Genomic DNA, 17,648 nt, shown 5'->3' with positions numbered 1-17,648 from the left:
TCACAGCAATGATCCAAAAAAAAAAAAAAAAGACCCTTCTACATCTAAGCAATACAACAATTTCTAACATTGTGCAACAAAAACACTGCAGAAAATTGTTTACCTTGAAACAAACAAAGAAGATTATTCATTTCAAAGCAAAACTGCAATGCACAGCATTCTACGGCCAAACTCAAATAACCATGTAAGCATTAAAGAATCCCTTTGCACAATAGAAAAAAAATATTAGCTAGTGAGTTCTACTTTTGGTCTACTAAGGCTAAGCATGTATTAAAGGCAAGAGGGGAGGAAAAATTAAAAAGCAAAGACCAGCAATATTTGACAAGAGCTAAATTCTTTAATCCAGCTCCTGTAAGATCCCATTTAGATTTCCACATGAGCCATAAACAGCCCTGGAAATGGTTTTCAAAATTCATTACTTCCGCGAAATTTATGTACAGCTTGCAAAATTTGCATTGACCAGGTCCTCATGTACCAAGTCACACCTCGTACACATGCTAACCAATTGCAACGTCCACCGCAGCCAATGCAGTTCAAGAAGATTTGTGTGCAGTTGACATGACAACAGACAATAACTTTAAACTGTTTCATTAATTTAGCATAAACAAAATATGTCATGTATAAGTACACATATGTATATATACATGTGTACATGTGTATACACGCTAATGTATCCGAATTTGTACTCAAATGCAGTGTAAGTATTACATTACATATACAAAAGATGCATAGATATATGGATATGTACATAGTGTATGTGTGCTCACTCTCTCTGTATATATGTAAATGATATGGTCTGTCTGGGAAAAGTCCAGCCATCATTAATATAATGAAAATTATTTCCATGACACTCTCCAAGGAGAGTGAATGGAAATGCATGTGTGGGAATGATGACAACTTCACTGTACTAGTCAGTGGGGGTGGTAGACACCATTGACCAAGCATGTGTACTGTGTGGCATAGCATTCAAAATGACTGAGAAAGTAAAGTAATGAGGTTGCATCAAATTGTGCATTAAACTTGAACATTCATCTGCAGAAACCATTTAGATGATTCAGAAGTCCACAGCTATGGGCAACTGATGATTGACAGAGTCATCACAACAACCCACCTGTTAGTGCATCACATCTCATGCGCAGTCTTTTGGTGAAATATCAAATCACCCAGGTGACTCAGCCATTCCTAAATCCCAGATTTGGTGCCTTGTGACCTCTGGCTTTTCCCAAAACTAGGATAGTCTTGGAAAGGGAAGACGTTTCACACCCTCAGTGAGATTCAGGAAAATACAGCGAGGCAGCTGATGAATATTTGGAGAACTGTGTGAGGTCCCCAGGTGCTTTAAAGGGAACTGAGGTGTCATTGTTCTATGTACAGTGTTCCTTGTATCTTGTATCTTCTCCAAAATAGAAAAAAGTCTTTATTTCTCATGTTATGTGGCTGGATACCATCTGGACACACACATGCTATATGTATGGTGTGTACATATAACACTTGCGTGTATACACACATATACACACATCATCATCAAATCCAGATATATTTTTCTAGGTTACAAACTCATCACCCTTACTAAGTTAATAAATTATACTTTTTATTCCCTTATTCTAAATTTTGATGAATGTTCTTACTAAGAGTTAAATGCCATATACCCTCCATCTCAGTATGGAAGCTGCCTCTAAATTTAGTCATGATAAGTTTGAAAATATGCATACTCCTATAAACCCATCAATGCAGTCAAGGTAATAACCGCATTCTTTTTCTCTAAAAATTTTTTACAGTGTCTCCCTTCAACTCCTTTTTGCCCACCCAAGCACAAAGAGAGATGGATTGGCTTTCTGTCACAATTTCACGAGTCTTTTTAGTTCTGAATATTCTAATAGGCCTGGGGTGGTATCTCATTGTGGTTTCAATTTGCATTTCCCAAATGACAATTGATCTTGAACCTCAACTCATATGTATATATCAGCTGAAAGCTTATTTTACTTTTAATTGGGTTGTTTCCTCAGTAGAGTTTTATATACTTGTGTCTTAGGCTGTTCAACCTGCTGTAAAAAAAACCAAAACATACACTGGGTACTAAAAGAAAAAATTATTTCTTAGAGTTATGGGAGCTAGAAAGTCCAAACTCAAGGTTCCTACAAGTTCTCATTCCTGGCAAGAGCTCTCTTCCTGACATGTGGACAGCAACCTTGTCCTTTGTCCTTCACAAGGCTTTCCCTTGGGGACACAGGAATGGTGAGAGAAAGCTGCCTTCCTCTTGTTACAGGACCACTGACCCCATCAGGAGGGCTCCCTCCCCGTGAGCAAATCTAACCCTAATTCCCTCCCAAAGACCCCTTCTCTAAATACCATTGCACCGTGGTCAGGTGTCCAGCACCCACATTTTGGAGGACACAAAAATTCAGTCTGTAACAACTTGAAAACAGAATTTTATATATTCTGGATACCAGTACTTTTATCATATACATTTCTTCCATCCTATGGTGACTAGACTTCTCTTTATCAAAATCTTATAAAGAGTAGAAGTTATCGGAGATAGAGAAATCCAATTGCTAAATGTTTGATTGATCATTCTTTTGGTGTTATATGCAAGATTAAAAAAAAAATCTTTCCGTTATATAGGGGATCTGTCTATTTAGGACTTTTCTACTTTCTCAGCACTGATTCTCGTATTATTTATTTATTTATTTTGTTACAGGCTCAGCATCCCACCCACAGCCAGAGAAAACTATATGATCTGACATTTGCAACCCAAGAAAAATGGGAGAGCACAAAAGCAGTCCCCCACTATCACAAATTCTGCAGTCGACTTTCCCACATTTGAGGAAATCCCCAGGGGTGAGCGCATCGGGAGTGGCTTGCCCTGGGAAAACCACCTTCGTGATCGTGATCGTGGTATCTCCCCTGCATGGTAAGTGTGGTTAAAGTTTTTCATGTACAGTCTCACACGGCTTCTGTCAAATTCATCTCTCTTCCACGGTTTTTGTTACTCTTATGTATAATGATCTGTTTTATTTCTCTGCCCAATTGTTTGTAGTCTGCAAATGAATAAAATTTACTTTTGAATTCTGTCTTGTATATTCTTGTATATATCGACCTTCCTAAACTCACTTACTAGTTCCAATAGCACTTTTGTAGATTTCATATGATTTTTCTATATGAAGGATCATTTTCTCTATACATAAAGACAAGTTGATTCATTTCTAATCTGAATGACATTTATATATTTTTATTGCTTTATTGAACTGACTAGAAGCTCAAGTGCTATACTGACAAGTGGAAAGAGTAGACCTAGTTTCACACTCTATTCCTAGTCTTAGGAATAAAGCGATTAGTGTTTCCTTTGCATATGTTAGCCTGCAGGACTTTTATTGATACCCATTATCAGGTTCAGAAATTTTCTTCCTAGTCTTAGTTTTCTAAAACTTCTCTTTAATGATGAAAGGTTTTTTTCTTCATTTTTATTTTGCTTTAGGAAATGCTTTTGCTGTGCCTTGAGATGATTTATGGTTTTTATTTTTTGTTACTATAATAAATTACATTGATTTATTTTCAAATGATAAACCAACTTTGCCTATATGAGATAAACTCCACTTGATTGTAACATATAATCTTTTTATATATCAGTGAATTTTATTAGCTAAAATTTTATTAAGACTTTTTTGCACTTTTATTCATGAGAGATGTAGATCTATACATTTTCTTTCTTAAAAATATCTATATCTCATTTTGGTATCAAAGTAATATAGGCTTCATAAAATGAATTGCATTACATTGCTTCCTCTTTAATTTTAGAGAAAGAATTAGGCTAGAACTGGTATTATTTGGGTAAAACTGTCAAAGGAAGCCATCTGACACAGAAAGTTTTCATTATTCACTTTAAAAAAACATTTTAAACTATAAATTCAATGTCTTTTATAGATATAAAACTATTCAGGTTATTAATTGTATCTGGAGTGTGCTTTGACTATTTGTATCTTGCAAAAAAAGTATCCATTTTTATACTCCTCCTGTATTATAATATTTACTATCTGTACAATATCACTTCTTTCATTCCTGTTACTATAATTTATATATTTTTCTTCATTTCTTGCTCACCCAATCAAGAGTCACCTGACTCAACATTTATCAATATTATAGACTTCTTAGAACAAGCAAATTAGATTTCTTCTATTTTTTGTGTATGTTTTGTATTTTCAGTTTCACTGATTTTCATTTTGCTGCTTTTTTATTGTTCCTATGGACATTTTATTGTATTGTTTTTTTACTTTATTTTTATTTTTTACATGGTTACAGATATTCCCACTCCCTCCCGGCATCTGGGGGTTGCCCACTTACCCCTAGCCCTCACCTCCCTTTCCCTGAGTGTCACCTATGGGTAATGTTGTCTGTGCCTGAGGGTTACGCGTCTGTGTTTTGTGGTTAATGCCTTCACCTTCTTCCATCCAGCTCCCTCCTCCCCCTTTCCCTCTGACAGCTGTGAGTCTGTTCCATGTACCCATGCCTCTGTTTCTATTTTGTTCAGTAGATCCCACAAATAAGGGAGATCACATGATCTTTTACTGATTGGTTTACCTGTATTTTGCCAAGCATAATATTCACAAACACTTTTGTTTGCATTATAAACGGGATTATTATAGCCATGGTATGTAATCATTATACCCATATATAATGTGCATCCTTAGTTTTCCCTCAAAAATTTGGGCAAAAATTTGCACATTAAACATGGCAAAATATGATTTTTCACTTTGCATAATATTCTCCAGGTCCATCCATGACAAAAGGTAATGTAAAGGTAAAATCACAAAAGGTAATTGTCCTTTCTTCTTTATCACCGTATAGTATTCCATTATGTAAATGTACCACAGCTTTTTCATCCATTCCTCTACTAACTGGCTACACCGATCTGTATTCAACCAACAGGCCTCTAGGGTCCCCTTTCTCTACATCCTTGCCAATGCTTGTTTGTTTATTTATTGTTGTAGTTGTTCTGGCAAAAGAGAGGTGGTAAGTCACTGTGGTTTTAATTTGCATCTCTCTGATGACATTGAGCATTTTTATTGGCCATCACTTTGTCATCTTGGAGAAGTGTCTTTTCGGGTCCCTTAGCTGTTCCATTCTATTTAATATTTTGGTTTCATTTGCTATTCTTTTTCTTGTTTCATAAGGCAGAAGCTGAAGTGATAATTTAAGGCATTCTTTTCTTTTTTAAAAGGATTTCTTTTTTTAGTATTTTATTTATTTTATTTTTAGAGAAAGGAAAAGAGAGGGAGAAACATTAATGTCTGGTTGCCTCTCACATACCCCCTACTGGGGACCTGGCCTGCAAACCAGGTATGTGACCTGACTGGAAATAGAACCAGTGACCCTTTGGTTTGGAGGTTGGTGCCCAACCCACTGAGCCACACCAGCCAGGGCAAGGCTCCTTTTTATAATAGATGTTTAATGTTACAAATTTCCCTCTAAATACTGCTTTACAGGCATCACACAAATATTGACATTTTCTGTTTTCTCTTCATTCTGTTCAAGATATTTTCTAACTTACCTTTTAGTTCTTCTTTGACTCATAGATTCAGAAGAAGAGTGTTTGAATTTCCAAATATTTGAGGATTTTCAGAGGCCTTCTGTTGTTGATTTCTAATTTAAGCCTATTGTGGTCAGAGAACTTAACTTAATATAACATTTTAAAATATCTATTGAAAAAATTTTAGCAGCCTTAAATATGTACATGTGTTTTGGTAGTTCAAAAGGATGTGTATTCTGCTAGCATTGGGTGTAGTACTCTATAATATTGAACAGATTAGTTGGTGTTATTCAAGTCTGTTACAATCTTGCTCTTATACCTTTTTCTCTTATTGATTACTCATGAAGAGATATTATATTTACTGGCAGATTTATCTATTTCATCTTGCCATTCTGTTAGCATTTTCTTCGTGTACTTTCAAGCTGTTAGTTAGTACATAAACAGTTAGGATTCTTATGTTCTCTTAAAAATTATCTTAATTATAGAGTGTTATTTATTTTGAAATATATATATTTTATATCAATATAGCAATTCCAGTGTTCATGATTAGTTTTAATGTGGTCCATATTTTTTGCCCTTTCCTTTACTTCTCAACTATTTGTGTTTTCCATTTAAACCAAGTGTATTGTGGGATGCATATATAGTTGCGTCTTGCATTCTATTTAATCCAACAATCTTTGCCTTAATTGAGATGTCAGAATATTAATATTTAGCATGTGTATCAATGTAATTGGGTTTAAATATACCATCTTTATATTTATTTTTTATTTGTTACACCTATTTTTTCCTTTTTTTGGATTGTATAATTTTTGTGCTTCAATTATATTGCCTTTGTTAGCTCATTATTGTAAATTTTCTTGCTTGTTTGTTGCAGTAGAACTTATTGTGTGTATGTGTAAGTTATCTGAATCTGCATTAAAGTGATATCACATTACTTCAGACACATAACTGTTTTTCATCAAAGTTGAAAAATTGTGGCTTACTCTTTCTTCAATTTTTTCCCTCTCCTTCTTTCTGCAGGACTCCGTTTACATGCTATACACTAATCTAGTACCTCCCAGGAAACAAAACCCTTCTTATAGTTGAACTTTAACCAAAGTCCCCTGAATTATAAGAATTTCCACCCTGGCTGTGGGAGACAGGTATTATCCTACGCCGAGCTCTGCATAACCTTTGGTTAGCAGAACCTTGGTTCTTTCACATCATTCTTTCTAAGCCTCAGGTATTTTTCTCATATGTGAATGCTGATCAGAGCTCAGCTAAATCTTGAAGGAACAAACACCCTGCCAATCTCCAGTGTTCTTTCTATTCAATTTTCTCCTCTCCCATATTTTGTCCTGTCAACTCTAGCTTCCTTGGCTTCCTTGAACTCTAAGCTTAATCTTTTCAACTGAGAGAAAGGACCGTGTTTGCCTATGTTCTTTTGCTGCATTTCTCCTCTGTTGGCTGTGCTCCCACAGCTTAGAAATTTTCTGTACACATTTAACTGTAGAAATGATGGATATCTTTTCGCTTGTGTCCTGTCTCTTATAAATCCCTGGCCTTCACTGTTGGATGTCTAATGGCTTGAGAATATTGTTACATGTATTTTTTTGGCCTGGTGTCTAGTTGTTTCAGGAAAGAAAATAAATGTAGTTATTTTAAAATAAATGTAGTTATTGTACTTCCATTTTTACTGGAAGCAGAATTAAATACATTTATATTTGAAGTAATTGAACTACATTTTATACATCATTTTACACCTTCCTCTACACTTTTATAAAGTTTCTTTGAAGTTAAATCTTATATATTAATTTTTCTTGTGATGATGCTTAAAAGAACTTCAGATTCCTTTAGAAAAGACCATAAATTCATTAAAAGGTAAGTTTTTTGTGCATGTAGTACCTGAAAATCAAAAAATAAAAGACATTAAAAACAAAACCTATGAAAAACTCAATAGGCAAAACTTTTATTTCACTGAAACACTCTGAGAGCCACTATGATCAATAAATGCATGTTTGTCATTTTCATACTCTTTTGTAATCAGTACTTTAGCAATTTAAGGCATGAAAACTGAGGGGACCACAAGTTCTGCCTTTTGGGATATTAATCTTAGACTGGTTGTTAAGAAACAGAAGACACAGAAAGACCCTTTGATTCTTTCCCCTCTTCTGCCTGAGAGATTCAGATAGAAATCCTGCTTCAGGAAGGAAATCTTCAACAGTTCACCTAGACTAATTTGAATATAGTGTGGTAAATCAGAAGTCTTTAGGCAAGAGATGGTTAGCTACATACCATCTGTGTCCTGTTGTTTTTGAGTGGCCTAGAAAAAAATTCCTGCCACTTGTGTTAGGCAATTCCTCAACTACCTGTAAATCGCTCAGCCCCGCTTCTGAAATCTAAGACCCCATTCACCATCTTTTCTCTTTTGTCCAAAATGTCACATATATCCAGTGCTTCCTGTCTTTGGAATGGTATGCTTATATGAATGGCCCGTGTGCATGTATTAAAATTTGTTTTTTTTGCTCATCTGAACTACAAGAATTTAGAAGATAGGAGGAAAAGCATTTTTTTAAAACCCCCTTCAAATCCTTTCTAAAACAAAAACAGATTGGCATACCTGTGATTAGGACCTAACTGGAGTTGCATAGACTACAGATTGAAGAAGCAGTGTCTCCTACTATCACATACTTTGGGTTCATGTCAACAAACAAAAGACCTTTTAAATTCATTACCACTTCTTCATGTGAATTAATAATATATATGTCAGAACTGGAAAGATTAAGTCACTCATTAATTCACCACTCCAAGAACAAGAGCAGTTACATTGCAGAGGAGATTACTCAATGGCTATGTTTAAAAACACAATATATATTGATAGCATGTATTAATGCTAATCTTTCAAAGTCAGAATAACCCAGATTTTACTTGGAAAGTATTTATGTAACAAATCTCTATCTATCTAGGCTTTATCTATCTTATTTGGTTCTGAATGCCATGACAAAACAACAGAGAATGGGCAGCTTATCAGCGCAAAAAATGTATTCTTCATAGTTATGGAGCCTTTAAGTCCAAGATCAGTATGCCAGCAGGGTTGGACTCTTGTGAGGAGGCTCTTATGGGTTGCAGATTACTGACTTACTGCATTATCCTAATGCTTTTACATTGGGGAATAGGATTTCTACAGAGAATTTGAGAAGGATGCAAACACTCATTCCATAATTCTATTTACTTACCTATCTATTTTCATCTATTTATTTTCTATTTATCTATTTTCTGTTTGATGTTAGACTTTTTTAGGTTCAAAGCTCATTTGTATTAACTGTGTATCTTTGTGGGAGTGATTTAATTTCTTTGTGCTTCTATTTCCTTACTGCAGATTATAAGACAAATAATCATTCCTCTCCATAGAGTAAGTAGATTTGAAAACTCGTATAGGCTGGTAATAGAGTGGTTGGTGTTTTTTCTCCATAAATGTAAGATATTAATTTCTATTTCTGCTGAAATCTAGATCTTCATCAATTCCTATTATCGGTGATTTTTTTCTCTCTGTGTCGTGTTAATCCAGAGCTGAAGCACAGGCTTCATTGTTTGTTTGCTTTACCTTCTTTCAATCCAACCTCACTTCACAAAAGATAATTTCATGTGAGCACGCTTAATTAAAATCTTGAGGAAACAAGAAGGCATTGTGTTACAACACTGCTGAGCAAACATTTTTAAAATTGAAATATCACGAACCCTGACTGGTGTGGCTCAGTGGGTTGGGGGTGGACCCACAAGCTGAAAAGTCACCTTAAGGATGGTTAAGGAGGCAACAGGCCAGCCCCCCACTGTGGGGGATGTGTGAGAGATCAATGTCTCTCTCACACATTGATGTTTCTCTCCCTTACTTTCTTCCTCCCTTTCCCTCTCTCTAAAAAATAAATACAGTCTTTTAAAAAAACCACCGGTCATAAAAATCTGTAACTATTGGGACGTCTGGGAATTCTTCATAGGTGGGTATTGCAAAGCAATTGCCCAGGTCCTCTTTTCTGTCTCCCAGCTGACTATCCACAAAATATCCCATCAAATTCTTAGCAGAACAGTCTAGCCAGAGCCAGCTTCCCTCAGTTTCACGTTCTTGGCTAAATAGCTTTACTAGGTGTGTTTGTAAACAGTTCCTGAGATGGATCCTGTAATTAGCTTTAAACTGATTTTTATCTTTCTGAGTTTTATTTTATTTATTGACTTTTTAGAGAGAGAGAGAAACATCAATGTTGTTGTTCTACTTATTTGTGCATTCTTTGGTTGCTTCTTGTATGTGCCTTGACCTTGGACCCACAACCTTGGCATATAGGACAATGTTCTAATCAACTGAGCTATCCTGCCAGGGCCTTAGTTTTTGTCTTGTAGAAAAGAAGGAAGGAGAAAGAAAGGGGAGTGAGGGAGGGAGAAAGGACAGGAAAAAAAGAAAGGAAGAAATAAGAGGAAGGGAAAAGAAGGAAGTCTTCAGAAGCTAGCCCATTTTAAAGAATTCTCTTCATCTATTTTAATGATACAATATAAATTCTGTGTCTCACTCAAAATAATCTTTGTCACTGATTAAATAATTCCACCTGATACTTGCTGTATGCTTGTCATCAATTAAAGTGCCCCAGATGCTGAGATTCTGCCTAAATTACCAATTGTGCAATTTATGCTAGATACAACTTAATAGTGATGCCTTTTCCCAAGTAACTCATTACATGGTAACTGGATTATCTGATCTTTAAGGTTATTTCCACTCTTCACTCCTGAGATTATAGAAGGCCCTAATTTCCTCATGTATGTGAACCTCACAGAAAAATAAAGGATTTTATTAGCTTCTATTTGAATTCATATAATAGGCTGAATGCTGAATTCTGAATGGTTTACCAAATGAATTTATAGTCTGTTACCAAAGACATAGCCAGTTCGTATTTATCAACTCAATGACTATTATCTATATAGACTTCTCTAAAGTATTCATTATCATATTATCTAAGGAGTTCCAAATGTGAAGGCCATTTAGGTTCAGAATTGGTTGGTGTGTGACTGTGTTTGCCCCATTAGTTCAGGCAATGATCATTTGAAGGCTTAACGTGTCTCTTGGAAAGCAAAGTCTCTCCTTGAATTCACCTCCCAAACAGTGAAATAAAAATACAGTCAGCTTGTTTATCTTGACTCAGTTAGGATTCCACCCATGCTGCAGTATTTGGGTGCCTACACAACATTTATTTATGTCTTTCCCAGGGCTTCCTTCACTAACTGTTCATATTTATCTTCCTTTGTTATTTCGTGCCCTCTGGCAGAGCTCAGTCAGTCAATTATTGCAGTCAGGGCTGCTGCAGGATTCAAACAAAGGCCCACTAGCAACAAAGAAACAAGGAAACCGAGCTGTGGTCTGAGTGTCACTGGATCAGCTGATCGGCCCATGATTGAATTGTTTTTAATGGATGTCAATTTAAGAACAGGGCTCAGGGATATCTTTGAGGCAGGAAAGAAAAGGGTAGGTGTGATTTCAAAACCATTTTCTTCATAACAATGCAGAGCTGACCTTGCATTTAAAGACAGAGGGTGGGGGAAGCTACATCAAAGTGTGAGCAGTACGATAATACGTGCCGTTTATAGGAAGCTGTTTTAATACCTTTGCCAAAGCTGAACAATACAGAGAGACAAAGCTCTGAAAACTGCGGGCCTTTGCCTATGATTGATTTTATGGATCCATTCCTGGCCAAACAATAAAAGGCATTTTAGGGGCACACATGTTAGGGCCTTTATTTTTCCCAAGTACGAGAAATGCTCCTTATTTAGAATTTCTCTACTAAAACAGTTTCTATACTATGCCTCCCCATTTAAACATTTAAAAAAGATTTGAACTTTTGAAGTGAAAAGCTGAAATGTCTTTTAGAAATCATTTTTGTCTTGCCTTATTTTGCTTTTTATTTTTGTTTGTTTTTGCAGTTAATGAATTCATTCTTGGCACAACAATACCTGGAGTGATGCTAAAAGTAAAATAGACTGTGAAGTGAGACAGTCAGTCTCCTTTGGAATCTAGATGACACTCTTGGAAAACATCCAAGACAATGGCCAATTGAAAGTAAGTACTCAACCTACACCAATTCCCAGCTCCCCTTCTTTTAAACTGTGCGATTTCTAGGTTTCTCTAGGAAGGCATAATTCCACAATAGCAACACATTCTGTAATAAGTAGGAAAATTTACGTATATTTAACATTGACATCCTATCAAACAATAGGCTAATTGCCGTCACTAATTGCATCACTCATTTCTCGGAAAGATTCTTCAAGTAGCCCCCACCATCCTGTTTGAGGAAACCATATTCTGGAATTATTAAAAACACATGCCTGCACGCAGCTGAAGGGGTCTGGCTTTGCCACTTCAAAATGCGCCACCCGGGCATGAGAATAGCTTTGATCCAAAGGCAATTAAGACCCAGCAGGCTCAAAATAATCTTTTCCCTCTCTCTTTCTTAACTATCTAAAAGAATTTAGATAGGGGGCTCAGCCCAGAAAGAGAGTTTCAGCAGACATAACTTTTTATCTTAAATACCTATCTGTATGGCAGGGCAAACACCCAGTTACCAAACATTTGCTTTTATAGCTTTATGAGTTGCCCTCCTCCTCTTTGACTCCCCAGGTCCCTATCCCATTCCTGAGTTCAGGACGGCATCTAAACCTCAACTGCCAGACTTACTCTTCGGTCTCATACTTTTATAGGGCTTGCATATGTACAAAAGTAAAATTGCTTTTCTGCCATTAATTTATATAATGTTGATTTAATTATTAAACCAGCCAAGAGACCGAGAAGGGTAGAAGGATTTTTTTCCCTCCACCACACAGTTTACAGATGACAAAAGGGAGATGTGAAAACGGATTTGGTTAAATCCAAGGATCTATTTGTTTCTCTTTATTAATGATTCTCAAGTGCAAGGACTAGTCAGAATCAGCCAGAAGTCTTGTAAAAACACAGATCACTGGGCCCCACCCACAGGAGTTTCTACTTAGCATGTCTGGGTGTGGCCTGAAAACTTGCATTTCTTCCAAGTTCCAAGGTGATGCTATGCTGCTGGCCTGGGTACCACGCCTTTTCAGCCCTCCCTGTGCTGCCCCTCACTAGGAAGTCATACTTGGGGTATTTTACAGTTTACTTCTGACAAGATTTACTATTCAAAATGAAATACTTGAGAATCATTTGCAAGCTGAAATACTACATACTGGTAAATTAAATTGTGTTAAATCCTTGTTTCTTGTGCATCTAGAAATCACATGCCCTGGAAATGAAAATAATGACTGAAATATCACTCCTGTCCTCCAAAAGCTCACCAGCAGAGTTGAGATTACAGTCAAGAGTGCATACTGAAATTTATTGTTAAGTCAAACACAATAAATTCATCACCAGAAGACTTTTTTAAAAACGTACTCCGGGCCCTTGGCAGGTGAGTCAGTGGGTTGGAGCACTGTCCCACACACCAGAAAGTTGCAGGATAGCTAGCTGGTCAGGACACATACCCAGGTTGTGGGTTTATTCCCAGTCAGGGCGTGTTGGGGGACAACTGATTCATGTTTCTCACATGGATCTTTCTCTCTCTCTTTCTCTCTCTCTCCACTGCCCACCCTTCCTCTCACTCTAAAGTCAATAAACATATCTTTAGGTGAGGATTAAAAAATGTACTCTGGGCATATGAGGTAGAAAAATTCTACTTAAAAAAGCAAACAGGAACAAGTCTTACCTTTATCTTGCTTTATCCTCAAGTCAAAGTCAATTATTCCCTCTGTTTTTTGTCTTCAGATAAAATTAAATTTATTCAATTCACTGTGGTTACTTCAAATTTCACTTACACCTGTATCTTATGTTACTTATACCTGTAACATACGACTTCTACATCAACCGTATCAGAAAAATTGCAGTGGGAAAATTCACCAAAACTTCCTAATTGCAAAACCAAAACGAATAAAAACAGCTTTGTGTTTGGGAGGCATTGAACACCATTGATCATTCTCTGCCTTGCAAGAAGTGCCCACCTTGGCCCAGGTGACCCCATTCTGCCTCCAGCTGCTCCTTCCCACTGGCTCGAACCTTTAAATTCACTTCTCTGTTTTGTCTTAAAACCTCTGATGCTTCCAACTAGTCTTTAAATTTGCTCTCTCTGAGATTTCCCCTAGGCCCCCTTGCCTTTCTGTACTTCACAAAGGAGTAATTTTTATTAAAATACAGGTCTGTTTACCTTACCCCCCTTTTAAAAGGCCCACTGAATCCCAACTGCCTAGAGGCAAGCAAGTCTTATCATCTGGTCTGATTCATTTTCCACCTGATCTCTTGCTTCTCTTTTTATTCCTCAATTCATAGGTCCATTATTTCATTGTGTTTTCCTAACTTAAGGTACGTATGATTGAGCCAATTACCTTGTCCACCTTCCCGAGGCTTCTTCTGTGAGGAAAATCTCATTTCAGTCTGTTTCTTCATTGTCTCTTTTACAGCCACACTCCTGATACTCCTGGTCACCAAATGCATAGAGGTTTTTCTCTGCACCAGGTGATTCTCAGCCACCAGCTGGGAGTCTGATGGTTCAACTCAGTGTTGGCACTATCCCTGTGAGATTGCATCACACCCCACAGGCTAAGGGTTTAGTCCCATGAGATCCCCTCTTTCTCAACCCCCACTACACGTACATGTCAGCCTCCAGGTGCCATCCCCGGTGCTTCCGACCAAGCAAGGTAGATGGTCGTTCCAACAACGCCCTCCTTGGATTTGATTAATTTGCTACAGTGGCTCACAGAACTCGGGAAACATTTATGTTTACCCCTTTATTAAAGGATATGCATGAAGCCAGATTAAGAAATACGCAGGGCAAGATATGTGGGAAGGAACACAAAGCTTGCGTGTGCTCCGCGTGTGCCACTCCCTGGCACCTTCACGTGCTCACCAGTCTAGAAGCTCCCAGATTCCCATGCTTCGGGATGTTATAAAACCTTCGTCACGCAGGCATGATTGATCATCAGCTCCATTTTCGGTCCTTCTCTCTTCTTGAGAGAATGGGGAGTGGGGTTGAAAATTCCAAGCTTCTACTCATGGCTTAATCCTTCTTGTGACCTACCCTCCTGAGGCAGGAGCCTTCGAGGGGGCCCGCGCGGGGTCAGGCAGTTGCGAGAGTTTCAAAAGCCCTTTGTGGGGAGCTGGAGACAAGAGACTGATATACAAGCGGATATTTTTTATTTTCTCACACTCCGCCTTTGCTTTTTTTAACCTTCTGTTCCTTTGAAGCCCTCTTGGCCCCTATACTTTAATGGCACGCTGATTCTTGTCTTGCAAACAGCTCTCCACACTAATAAATGTAACACGTGCCTTTTCATCCCATCTTAACTACAGTTGGTACAATGTACGTTAACACTTGGAAGTCACACACTGTTTTTATGGTCTTTGGTTACAATATTTTGACTACTTTATTAATTATACTTCTCCATCCAATTGGTTTCACTTACTATAAAGAATGCAAAATTTATTTAGTTTTCCATTTATTTATTAAGTAGAAAATTCTACTTAATTTTGCAACAAATTTTCCTGTTTTTCATTCATGCTTAATTTTCATTGTTCAGTATTCCTAAAGAAGATAATTTTCTTTTTTGATGAAGTGCTTTCTTCAAGATTGCTACTTTCAAAAGTGAACGTTTTTTGATAAAAATGTTAAGGCCTTATCAATCGTAATATTCCACCCTCATAGTTACGTAATTTAACTGCTACAAAACTTATGTTTAAATTTTCCTTGAAAATCTGAAACTATTACCCCATTGTTAGTGAGTCAATTATTGCAGTCAGGGCTGCTGCTACAGGATTCAAACAAAGGCTCACTAGCAACAAAGAAACAAGGATTCATTTTAATCTTATATTTAGAAAAATGTAGATTTTATATTCAGCATGTCATATACAATATGTACTATCTTATGTTTTATAATTATACAAAATAATTAATTTATATGTAATATAAAACAAAATATACTATGTTGTATAATTAAATTCATTTAATAAGTATTATATTAAATATATTTTATATTAGATACACAATACACATTAAACACATACAAGGAAATGTATAATGCATGTGTATGGTAAAAGAAACAACAGTGGAATAAACTTTAATGTATCTGCCACAGTCTAATAGAAATTTAAATGTGTTTCAGGTCCCACCCCTGCCTGTATTAGGGATGTGCAATCCTGACTTTGTGTTTTTATGCTTTTTACTTTCTGGTGTTTGTCACATAATGTATTTAGTTTTCTACTTTTTGACATTCATAGAAATGATACCAGCTGTATAATTGAGTGACTTTCAGTTTTACCCTGCTTTATATTCCTGAGACCTGGACACCTAGAGATGTGTTTTATTTATTTTCATTTCTCTTTAATATTTATCATAGGGCTATTATAAAATGTCTTGAATTTTTTTCTCTCATTGACAGTATCTTGTTTGGGGGATTTTGTTTTGTTTCATTTTGCTTTCACAAAGTGCCCATGAATATTCTTTTTTTATTCTTTACTTTATTTTATTTTTTTATTGTTGTTCAAATATAGTTTTCTACCTTTCCCCCCCACCCATCCCCCCTCACCACAAACTTTCCCACCTCCCTCTCCTTTTTTTACTCCCCTTTGTTATTGTCCATAGGTCCTTTATAATTATTCCTGTAAACCCTTCACCCTTTCCCCCAGTGAATATTCTTGAGCATGTCCTCTGGCGTACATGTTAAAGTTTCTGTACAGTAACGCTGAGGATAAATTGCTGGATTATACTGTGTGCATGTCCTCAACTTTAGATGATGGGAAGTTATTTTTCAAGGTGATTATTCAAATCTGTGGTCCCATCAGCAGTCTTTGTTACTGAATATTTTCATTTAAACTTTACATTTCTTGATATTTCTGCCAATAGGGTGATGACATTTTATTTTATTGCATTTTTTTATTGCAATTTGCCAGTTAATTTTTAAAACCTTTTTGGTGGAAGACATTCGTAGATCTTCTTCCTGGAAATGCCTGTCCAATTATTCTGACCACTAGTTTGTTTATCTTTATCATTGCTATGAATTATTTTTATATCTTTTATAATAATCTCCCTATTTCCTCCTTACCCTATCCCCTGGCCACCACCATTCTATTTTCTGCTTCTACAAATTTGTTTTAGATGCCTTAAATAAGTGGAATCAGGTTGTATTTGTTCTTCTGTAAGTTACTTATTTCAATTAGTGTAGTAGTTATGTTTATTTACCTTGATAATGGTCATGGTACCACCCTGTATGCTTATGTCCAAACTCATCAAATTGTATATGTTAAATACATGCAAATGTGTTGGTATATCAACGATACCTCAACGACGTTAAAAAAAGTCTGGGTGCAGCTGTCTGCTGCATACCACGTAGGAACCAAGTGCTGGAGGAGCTCCTGAGGGTGGTGCGAGCCAGAGGCTGGAGACACCCTTTCCATTGCAGAAACACACAGGAAGTGATTTGGGACCACAGTGCAATACCTCTTCCTCTTGGGATGTTTATCTAGCTCCCTCTATTGACAAAATCTTACATGGTGCCAATGGACAAAGGAAAAATAAATTTAAATGACTCAGCTCCATTTTGCTAGAGCAGGACAAATTTGTCACTTGGGAACAGAGAGACTATAAATCAATAGCTGGCTCGCATTCCCAGGTATTTCATTTCCAAAATTAGTATTTCCAGGTATTTATTTTCAAAAGATATTAAAACATGTTCATTATAAAACCTTTCACAAGAATGTTCATTATGGCTTTGTTCATAATAGCAAAAAAATGGAAACAGCATGAATATACATCATCAGAAGATTAGATAAACACAGTGTGGTGTATTTATGCAAAAGCACACTACACAGCAATTATAAAAGAAGATCACACAACATATGCAAATCTCAAAAACACTGGATACTGATTAAATGCCTATACATATTTGTCAAAACCCATCAAGCTGTATTCTCAATAAGTGTATATTTTCCTAGGTATAATTTTATGATAATTTAAACATCTGAGAAGACCTGAAATTTTTAGATTAAATTAAATAAAATATAATCTAAATTAATAAACTGAAATTGGTTAAATAAAAAGGTTCTAAAAATAAAAAA

The 17,648-nt window shown here is 36.3% G+C and overlaps 1 non-coding gene across 1 annotated transcript; it reads right to left on the bottom strand.

Annotated features, from left to right (window-relative positions):
- Positions 1–2,759: 2,759 nt before the first annotated feature.
- Positions 2,760–2,919, bottom strand: LOC118980537 (U1 spliceosomal RNA). Its single transcript, XR_005065120.1, has one exon. It is a non-coding gene; the product is annotated as a U1 spliceosomal RNA (small nuclear RNA).
- Between the last annotated feature and the right edge of the window lie 14,729 nt (positions 2,920–17,648).

The sequence above is a fragment of the Sturnira hondurensis genome, unplaced genomic scaffold (genome assembly GCF_014824575.4).
Source record: "Sturnira hondurensis isolate 20B ecotype Veracruz unplaced genomic scaffold, ASM1482457v3 Scaffold0001872, whole genome shotgun sequence".
In the NCBI taxonomy this organism is placed as follows: domain Eukaryota; kingdom Metazoa; phylum Chordata; class Mammalia; order Chiroptera; family Phyllostomidae; genus Sturnira; species Sturnira hondurensis.
The sequence above is the reverse complement of the archived record's forward strand: the minus strand, read 5'-3'. Positions and strand labels throughout refer to the sequence as shown.